The following is a 10,635-nucleotide window of genomic DNA, read 5'->3' as shown; positions in this document are numbered from 1 at the left end:
AATGGCAGGAGCAAGAGTGGCCCGTTGTATGGCATGTATTCCCAGGGGTTGTTCAAAGTTTCAATGATTCACACACATCCGTGGGTGGGCAACTGCAGTCGGTGCATGGTGGGCCAATTGTGTCACTGTTTCTCTGTGTCATGATAGATCTCAATTGAGCAGCGGCGGCCGGCCTAAGGGCTGGCGTGCAACAGTACTCGCCGCTGCATGGCTCCCCGTGCGCTAGGGGCCCACCCTCCGGGAGCCACCAGGCAGGAAGCTAGCCAGCTGGAAGACTGGCACTCCCCATCCCTGGCTCCCTGTGCGCCGGAAGCCCTCCTTCCGGGGAATGACGAGGCCGGGAGTGAGTTGCCGGTCCGAAGACCCCAAAGACCGGCACTCCCCACCCGAGGCTCCCCGTGTGCTGGGGGCCCACCCTCCAGGAGCCACCAGGCAGGAAGCTAGCCAGCCGGAAGACTGGTGCTTGTATTTTTGGCTAAAGATCATCAAAATGGCCACGCTTGGCGTCACACATTTGTGATCTCAGCACTCTGGAGGCTAAGGCAGGAAAATTGCCATGAGTTTGAGGCCAACCTGGCTACATAATGAGTTCAAGGCAGACCCTTTCTCAAAACACAAAAGACCAAAAAAAAAAAAAAATCATCAAAAGTAAAATGGTACATTTAAAAAATTCTCACAAAGTAGGAGTGGCAGTAGGCAAACTATCTAGGGATTGCCTTGAGAGTATATGAACTCTAGCTTGAAAAACTGATGAGAAAGTAAAGGAGAAGATAGACAGTTTCAAAGGCAAGACAACAAAGTGTAGAAATAAAATGGAAGTTGAGAGAGAGATTAAAGAAGGGAGTAGAGCAGTCAACAGGATCTACAGTGCCAAGAACAGAACTAAGAAAAGGTCCCTGGTTCTCCCCTAGAGGAACCAATGTGGTTCCTGAAGCAGTACTGGAGAAGCAGGGCATGTAGGAGCTACGTGAGGACAAGCTGTGGGTGTGAGAAAACAGAACGTACTGCTTTCCAGATGTTTCAGAGTGGTGAGAAGGGAGAGACAGAATGGAAGCCTCCGGCAATGGCGGTCTGAGCCTGCTGCGGTGGCATCCCCGCAATCCTCGGGCTCTGGGAGGCTGGGGCAGGAGGGTTTTGACTTTGAGTTCAGCCTGGGCAACTCAGCAGCTAGTGAGATCCTGTCTCAAAATTATAAAAGGGTGTGGCTAGAGCTCAGTCCGACAGCCCTGGACTGTCACCAGTATCACAGTGCGGGGGCAGGTGAACAGTGGCAGTCTGGGGAAGGAGAGTTTAGAATCTTGAGGGTGCTTGAAGACTGAGGCAAAAAATCAACAGAGTTGGTGTAGAATAAAGCTTCCCAAAAGGGGCAAAATGATGGAGACAAAAGGAGATCAGGGTAGAAATACAGGCACCTGTGGCTATAGAAGAGGGGTTTATCAAACAGAGCCAAAAGGCACTGGTTTCATTGGATTAACTGTTTCTACTTCAATAGGTGCTGTGAGAGGAAAGGAGTATTTGGGAAACAGACAAGCTCGGCATGTGGCAAGTGTCGAATGTTAGCTATCAAGCTAATTCAGTGTGTAGGGGGAGTGAAAGGAGATCTCACAGTGGTCAGTCAATAACAGAACCTAGTCTTAGCAGGGGTGGTGGTGCCTGCCTGTAATCCCAGAAGAATGAGGCAGAATATCACAAGTTTGACTCAGCCTGGGCAACTTAGCAATTTAGTGAGAACTTGTCTCAAAATTAAAAATAAAGCTGAGAATGTAGCTCAGGATGAAGGCCCTGGATTCAATCCCTACTTATGTACCCCCCACTGAAAAAGTGTCATGTGAATACAGCCAGGCCCTGATAGGCCCTCAATACTCTGCTAACATGCTAGACACAACAAGGACCTTTTAAAGGTTTGTGAGGGGCCAATTTATTAGAAAGACATACATTCTGGGACCAGATGAATGAGGGAAAAGTCCCCACAGAGGCCCATGTGAGAGATGACAGAGGACTGCAGGAACACTGATGGTGGTGTGAGCAGTGGTGCAGAATGAGACGCTGCCTCACTCGAGGGCTGACCAGGAGGAGGGGAGGGCTGAGCAAGAGGGCGGAGTGTCTACCACAGGGGCTGCACAGAGGCAACTAGCATTGCTCTGAAGAGGGCTGAGGGCAGAGCTTTGAAGATGTACAAAGAAAGGTCCAGTAAGAGGAGGAGCCAGCAAAGGAGACTGGAATGGAATAGTTGGGAGATTGCCCCTCTCTGGCTCTGGATAGCACATAAATGTTCACCAGCACTACCAGCACATCAAGGGCGAGGCTACGGGTGCTGGTGGCTGGATGACGAGTACGCAGCCTGACAGTTTATACAAACAGCTCTCAGAGGCAGTGTTCTGGTGTCTACCCAAGTTCCTGAGGAGGGAGATGCAGGATGTATTTGCCTCCTTCTGAAGAATTCTAACAGCCATGATGAGAACGCATAGAGGCTATGGTGAGTTTCATGGCTGGGCAAGAGCCTGAACTGTGAAGGGTCCCTGAAGTGTTAACAATGAGTCAGAAACTGGCTGTGGTGGTACATGCATGTAATTCCAGCACTCTGGGAGGCTGAGGCAAGAGGACTGCAAGTTTGAGCCCAGCTTGGGTAATTTAGTGACTTAACAAAACCCTGTCACCTTGGGTTCAATCCAAATACTGCAAAAAAAAAAAAAAAAAAAAAAGCTGTGACTGACCTGCAGGGAGGTCCAAAGATAACCCACACAGACCAGGAGGTGAACTATGACGGAAGGCATTAAGCTTGATTAGTAGATTCTGACTGAACTGGATTCTTACTAGAATTCAACAGCATTAATAATTACTGGTTCTTTAATAATTCAGTAAGAGCTTTTGTATCATCAGTGATTTAAAACTTTTTATAAAGTGGGTGTGGTAGCACAATGCCTGTAGCCCCAGCTGTTGTGGAGGTTGAGGCAGGAAGATCCAAGTTCAAGGTTAGCCTTGGCAACTTATAGAGACCCTGTCTTAAAAAAAAAAAAAAAAAAAAAAAGGGCTGGGATATAGCTCAGTGGAAGAGCACCTGCTTAGCCCTGTGCTCAAACACTAGAGTTTGAATATCAACATCTAAATTCTTCTAAAGTTAATATTTCTTAGCTATAGACAAAGAATTAAGCATTAAATTATTTAGCTAGATAGGTAGCTAATCTGTGCCTGGGGATGAACACAAAGCCTTCCCATTAAGCTAATACCCAGCCTTTTTACTTTGAGGCAGGGTCGTCAAACTTGTGATCCTTCTGCCTCAGCATTCTAGAGTGCTGGGATTACAAGCATGTGCCACATATCTGCTTTAAGCATTAAATAGTGCGGTATAAAATATACACATCTACCAGGCTAGTGATATATAGAGAAAATACATACAAGAGAGTATCCAAATCACTTCAAGATGATTCTCAACTAGATTGTTTCTATTTGGTATGGTTGCTTGAAGGTATAAACAAAAACACACTTGAGAGGCTAGCCAGCAGATAGTCTTTGTTATTACAATATTACAAAGATTATATTTGGCTATGTAGATAGCAAATGCATATATATGTTCTCAAAGATGGGACAGCATTTATTAACAACTTGTAACATCAAGCAGCTGATGTTCTTCCAGAGCAGCTAAAAAAATACTCAGACTTTTCTTAGGCAGTGTAGACTACTAGAATTAGCATTTAAACTGTGTCAAAATTTAGCTTGTAAAAAGGAGTTCAAAATGAATTATTTTTCTATAGCAATGTTTTCTAAGTATGTTCATATGATCTGAATATCTGGATTTGTGCATGTGAGAATACACAAATATTTTGAAACTCATATATGAGTATGAGCTTTCTTTCTTTCTTCTTTTGAAAAATAGAGTTGGGGCAAACGATGTATCAGTAGCTCAGTGGTAGAGTACATATATGGAACTTGGCTTTAATCCCTAGCACAAATAAATAAAATTTAAAAAATATACGAAGAATGAACTGTAATGTAAAGTATGGACCTTGGCTGATAATGATGGGTCAGTGTAGGTTCATCAAGTGTAACATATGTACCACCCTGCCTGAGGATGTTGATGATGGGGGAGCTCTGTGTATGCATGTGTGTGGAGGAGGAGCTGGAGGCATATGGCTCAAATCTCTGTACTTTCTACTCAATTTTGCTGGGCACTTAAAACTGCCCTAAAAATGAAGTACATTAAAAAGAAAAATGAAAGTTAGTCACTACATTCACAGGCACTGGCCACCCTCAGCTAGCAGCTCAGCGTGAGAACATTTCCGCTGCTGCTTGGAGGACCTGGGACTTGGAGTTCGTGCAGCTTGGAGTTCCTGGAGTATGGGTCTTGTGAAAAACTGGAAGGGATCACTTAAATTCCACCTCCCTGCATTCTGAGGTATGGAGAAACCATGAACAGGTTCTGAAGCGAGGAGTTTGACTGCTACTTCCTTGACAAAGGCGTCACAGCCAAGGACATTCTGCACCAGAATATCCTCAGATGACAAGAACGCCCTCTATGTTGCAGACCTCGGGGACATTCTCAGGAAGCATCTGCTCTGGCTGAAAGGTCTCCCCCAAGTCACTCCCTTCTAATGCAGTCAAGTGCAGCAACAGCAGAGCCCTCATAAAGACCCTCACAGCCACTGGGACAGGATTTGATAGTGCGAGCAAGACACAGATCCAACTGGTGCAGCCTCAGGGTGCCCCTAGGGAGGGTCACCTATGCCACCCTGTACAAGCAGGTGTTGCAGATCAAGTACGCAGCCAGCAGAGGGGTCCAGATGTCCTTCAACAGTGAAGTCCAGCTGTTGACGGCGGCCCAGGCGCATCCGAAAGCCACGTTGGTCTTATGGATCACCATCAATGACTGCAAAATTGTCTCCAAAACTGTGAAATTTGGTGACACACTCAAAGTCAACAGACTCTTTTTGGAATAGGCAAAAGAGTTAAATACGGATGTCGCTAGGGTCAGCTTCCATGTGGGGAGTAGCTGCACTGAGCCCAAGACCTTCGTGTAGGCTGTGTCAGGGGCTGAGGTCGGCTTCAGCAGGTTTCTGCTTGATACAGTGTGATCAACCCTGCTCTGGACAAGTACTTCCTGGTAGATCATAACAGAGCAGGGCAGGTACTACATGGCGTTGGTGTCCACCCTTGTGGTGAACATCGCTGACAAGAAACTGGTGTTGAAGGAGCGGGCTGGCTCTGATGATGAAGAGGAGGCACAGACCTTCATGTACTACATGGACAGGGCATACGGGTCATTCGACAGCATCCCGTATGTCCATGCACCCGTGAAGCCACTGCTGCTGAAGAGACCCAAGCCCAACAAGTACTACTTGTCCCAGCGTCGGGGGCCCACGAGCGATAGCCTGGACTGCATGGTACAGCACTGTGACCCGCCTGAGGTGCATGTGGGCGACCAGATGCCTTCGAGAACATGGGAGCTGTCACTGTCACTGTGGCCTCCACTTTCAACAGCTTCCAGAGGCCCACTGTCTACTATGTGATGTCGAGACCAATGTGGCAGCTAATGCAGCGGGTCCAGGAGGAGCAGGACATTGCTGTCCTGCCCATTCCCTGTGCTGGGGAGAGTGAGATGAAGCGGGCCACAGCGGTATGAATGAGGGTTCAGAACCATTAACTCAATCACTGCTAGTTCTGGACATCTGTGTAAGGCGTAGCCACGTGGAGACTAGAGAGATGGGTCACACTTATCTGTGTTCCTAGGGAAACTAACTGAACATTTGTTTTATATTGATTTTTGTTCACTTTCACACACACTACAAGAGAAGGCCCACAACTGCCAGGCAAGCATTTGTAGCTTGAACCATGGCAATGTGGGCCAAAAACTTAGTGCTGTGACCTGTTTTGAAAATAAAGCATCTTGAAACACACACACACACACACACACACACACACACACACACACACACACGGCCCAATAAACCAAACAGGAGCAGATATAGTTAAAAAATAAAGAGATCCACATATCACTGAAAGTAACAAACGCTGCTCCATAATATTATGGGTTGAAAACCAACCCAGGGCCTGGAGATAATAAAAGCTAGTCCATCTGTATCAACCCTCTCCCTTCCTAGTCTTACAGGACCCTTAGCCCCTTTCTGGCTAAGGTAGAATTTTTTTTTTACACAGTGCTTCTGGATACAACACATAGAGCCTTCTAGGAAGGTGAAACAAGAAGAGATCCACATGTGTGTGGGGCCATCCCAATTTATGGGGACAGAAATTCCTGTGCTCTAGACTCTTCCAGATCTCACCCTGTATATCTCCTCACCTGCCTGCTCATTTGTGTCCTTTAAAATATACTTTGTAATACTCAGGTAAACATAAGTATGTTATTTCCCTTAGTCCTGTGAACGGCCCTGACAGCCCCTGGTTGTTTTTTCAGTCTTCAAATATCTTTTATTGGAAGGCCATGCATTGCCTTCATTTATTGTATTTCAAATCACTGTACAGTTACTTTTGTGAAAACACTGCCTGCATTGTCTAGTACAAAAAAAGCCTAAAAGCCCCTGGTTGTTTTATCTGTGCTTCTGACTGGACAGTTATAAATTGGGGTTCTGATAATTTTCTCCTTAGGTTCCAGGCTAAGAAGGATAGTGAAAAGATAAATCATTTAGAGGAAGTGATATATAAACTCATTCACTAGTTCCATATTTATGGGAGTCCCTCTTATCTATCTGCCATTCATCTGTCTGTCTGTCTGTCTGTCTGTCTGTCTTTTGAGATGGGAGCTTATTATGCTGCCCAGGCTGGCCTTGAACTCCTGAACTCAAGTGATACTCCTGCCTCAGTTCCCAAGTACCTGGGACTATAAGTGTACACCATTATATCAGATTGCCTTTTCTTTGACAACTGTTCACCACATCCTAGAAATACTACCTCTGGAACAGAACTAGAGAGCATAAGCATTTCCTCTCAATTTCTTCTACCACTGCTTTATTTCTTTTCTTTTCTCCTTCTCCTCCTTCTCCTTCTTCTTTTTTTTGAGACAGAGTCTTGCTATGTAGTTCAGGCTGGGATTATAGGCTCACACTACCATGCCCAGCCTCTTTTTTTTTCTTTAACTGCTTTTCTCTCCCTTCCCTTCTCCCTCCCTGGCTACTTGTTTTGTAAATAGCCACAACCACAAGTGCAGGATGTGCAGCAACCATAGTTCTTGCTTATGAGGCAAGAGCTTGAAGCAAAATCCTTGGCACTGTAGCTTAAATCCAGGCAAATGAAATAGAGTGGTGACTGACCCCAAGTGCCAGGAAAGCAAGGAGGAGAGTTAGGGTCAAGTACTTTGTCAAAGGCCAACAGTAATTTCCAGAGGTGGTGAAGTGGTCAACGTCTACCACAGCTGCTGTGAGGACCAGTGAAATTAGGACTGCAAGGTATTCCACTGATTTGACAACCAGGAAGTAACCAGTGACCCTGGCAAAGAGGAGCTTTAGTGGCAGAAGGAGGAAGCAGGAGGAGCCAGGTTTTGTTGTTGTTTTTATTTTGTTTCTTTTGAGATAGGGCCTTGCTGGCCTCGAACTTGGAGGGGCTTCCTGCCTCAGCCTCCTTGAGTGGTAGGATTATAGGCGTGCACTATCACACCAGGCCAAGCCAGGTTTACTACACTGGGAAATGAGCATGAGATTAGCAATGGAAATAGGAGAGCAGATAATACTGGATTATAAAGGACAAGAGAAGGTAGGGATGGGAAAGGGGTAAGAGAAGGTTTTCATTTTTGTTTGTTTCTTTTTGCGGTGTTGGGGATTGTGTTTGTTTTCACTGATGAGAGAATCCTGAAAAAAACAGACATGGAAAGAATCTGAAACTATGAAGTAAAAACAATAAAGGCAAATGAAAATGTCCATTAAAGCATGCTATGAGTATGGAGCAAAGGTCAGGATTACAGAGGACACTTGAGTAATAATGATGTAAATAGCAGATGTCCGGGTGTGCACCTAGTGGGTAGTTCTAGGAAACAGATTGCCAATAACTTTCCTCTCTAAATTCGGGGACTGTATTTCACAAGTGAAGCAGTGGAGTATTCAGAACCTGTTTCAGGCCAAGGGTAAAAGGCAGACAAGCAAGCTCACAGCAGGAAGTAGTGAAAATGACTCTGAAAAAAGGATAAAAGGGAATGGCTTAGGGGGTTAGGGTTGCCAATACCACATGCCAGGTACAATTTGAACTTGAGATATAGGTTGAGTAATTTTTTAGTATAATTATGTCCCATTAGAAAGCAACTGTATATGTCTGACATGCAAATTTAATTAGACATCTTATATTTTATCTGTAACCCTGTTTAAGGTACATACTTTTCTTTCTGAGACAAGGTCTTACTATGTAGGTCAGGCAGGTCTTGAACTCACGGGGATCCTCCTGCCTCAGTTTCCTGAGTTCTGGGATTACAGGTGTGCGTCACCACACTGGCTTAAGGTACAACATTTTTTGTAGGGCAATTACTCTGTTTGTTGAGTCATAAAGTGTTTGTTGTGAGAAAGACCATAAAGATAATGTAACATAACAAGTATTTTATGGACAGAGGACTGAGGGTCAGAGCAGATACGGCAGCCTGCTGTCACACCAGATGGAACTGGGCCACACCCTACAGTCCTGCTGCTACAGGAGAATAATTCTCAAGTCTATTTCTGAGTGTAGTTTCTGGAGACATAATGAAATATACTTAAATGCTTTAGTCAGTCAATCAATCAATCAATCAATCAATTTTGCTGGAGATGGAACCTAGGGCCTTGTACACGCTAGGAAATTGCTCCACCACCAAGCTACATCCCCAGTCCTCAATTGTGTTTTCTTCAGTACTGTGGATTGAACCAGGGCCTTTGCACTGAGTTACATCCATAGACCTTTTAAATTTTTAAATTTTGAGACAATAGTCTTGCTAAGTCACTATGTTGCTCAGACTGAACTAGAACTTGCAATCCTCTTGTCTTAGCCTCCCAGAGTGCTGAGTTACAGGTTTATGCCACCATGCATGGCTCCTAAATTAATTTTAATAGATATTTAAAAATATTTATTTATTTATGCTTTATTTTTGTGCTCCTGGGGATTGAACCCAGGGCCTCTGCACTGAGATACCCCCTCAGTCCTTTTGTAATTTTTTTTTTTTTTTTCCAGTACCGGGAACCGAACTCACGACCTTGCGCTTGCCAAGCAGGCGCTTTTGCCGCTGAGCTAAATCCCCAGCCCCTAGTCCTTTTGTAATTTTGAAACAGAGCCTCACTATATTGCTAAGCTTCTCAAGCTGGGCTTGAGCTTGTGATCCTCCTGCCTCAACCTTCCAGAGTGCTGGGATTACAGGTTTGTGCCACTATACCTGGCTGATTTTAATAGCTCTTACTTCAAAGAGGAATACAGGGGCTGGGGATATATAGCTCAGTGGTAGAGCATATGGTTAACATTCACAGAGCCCAAGATTCCATCCCTAGCATAAACAAATAAATAAGAGGACTGCAATATGCGTTCTGATCTCATTTTTTTTTTTTTTTTTTTTTTTTTTTTGGTACTGGAAATTGAGCTCAGGACCTTATGCCTGCCAGGCAAGTGCTGTGTGGCTGAGCTATATCACCGGCCCTGTGTTCTGACTTTTTTAGACGCTATTAAGGATCTATATTCCTTCTCCTTCTCCCTCTCCCTGTCTCAGTGGGGACCAAATCCAAGTCCTCAAACATGCTAAGCATGTACTCTATCATTGAGCTATATGTCCAGCCCCATAGGAACTACTGAGGAAAAACCAAACTGTCAAATTGAGCAATCATTCATAACCTACACCAATCACAAAAAGGTTGAAAAATAATAGTCTGTACTGGAAATGAGTACAAAGATCATACTAGTGAAGTTTATGTGGGTAACATCTGGCATGCTTGTAGGCCAATGGCTGATAATTATCTAGTGAAAAAAAAATGCATGAATGAATGCTTCTCAGGCTCATAATTTGAAAGTAACTGTGAGATCACAGAGGATTACTCCAGGAAACTACCTGCAAAATAGGAACATGGGCCAAATGATGAAAACTAGAGCAGGGATTAAATATGTTGTAGTGGGAAGATGGACAATTATAGCCAGGCTGGCATCTGATTTGACTGTTAAAAGCATAGATTAGTGCTAAGGAAAACTGTTATTGTATGGATTCAGCTCTGTAACTTTGTAAAGACTGATGAATGAAATGCCAGATTATAAAGATAATCTTGGTTGAATACTTGGGAGATGCAATGAATCATTCTTTTAACAAAATCCTTGGTTTACTCTCCCTGATAGCTAGGGGCCTGGACAAACAAACCAAATGTTTTGGCAATGCTCTTAACATTACTCCTTCCTGCCCATTCTCATCAGACCTAGCTCCCTAGATCCTGTGTCTTGTTTCCAATCTTCCTTCCCTTCTGACTCCTCTGAGCCCTGGAAGCTTGGATCCCTGCACTTCCTGCCTCCCTGAGTGACTCCAGCCCTCTATGTGGATAGTCTGTGCCCTGACTTCTGCTCTTAAAGGACACCACTGCAGCCCACCCAGAGGCTGAGGGATTAGAAATGCCACACTGTCACTGTCCCCTTGGCAAACCATCCACAGATACTTCCTTTGGATGATTTAACAGGAGCAATGAGAGACATTTAGATTCTCCTACA

The 10,635-nt window shown here is 44.6% G+C and overlaps 1 protein-coding gene and 1 pseudogene across 1 annotated transcript in view; one reads left to right on the top strand and one right to left on the bottom strand.

Annotated features, from left to right (window-relative positions):
• Pigl (phosphatidylinositol glycan anchor biosynthesis, class L) overlaps positions 1–10,635 on the bottom strand; it is a 78,665-nt gene that overhangs the window by 32,564 nt on the left and 35,466 nt on the right. The window lies entirely within an intron of this gene.
• LOC102015184 lies at positions 4,407–5,146 on the top strand (annotated as a pseudogene).

The sequence above is a fragment of the Chinchilla lanigera genome, unplaced genomic scaffold (genome assembly GCF_000276665.1).
Source record: "Chinchilla lanigera isolate Chin_1 unplaced genomic scaffold, ChiLan1.0 scaffold00066, whole genome shotgun sequence".
Taxonomy (NCBI): Eukaryota; Metazoa; Chordata; class Mammalia; order Rodentia; family Chinchillidae; genus Chinchilla; species Chinchilla lanigera.
Note: the sequence above shows the minus strand (reverse complement) of the source record. Positions and strands in the feature narration are given on the sequence as shown.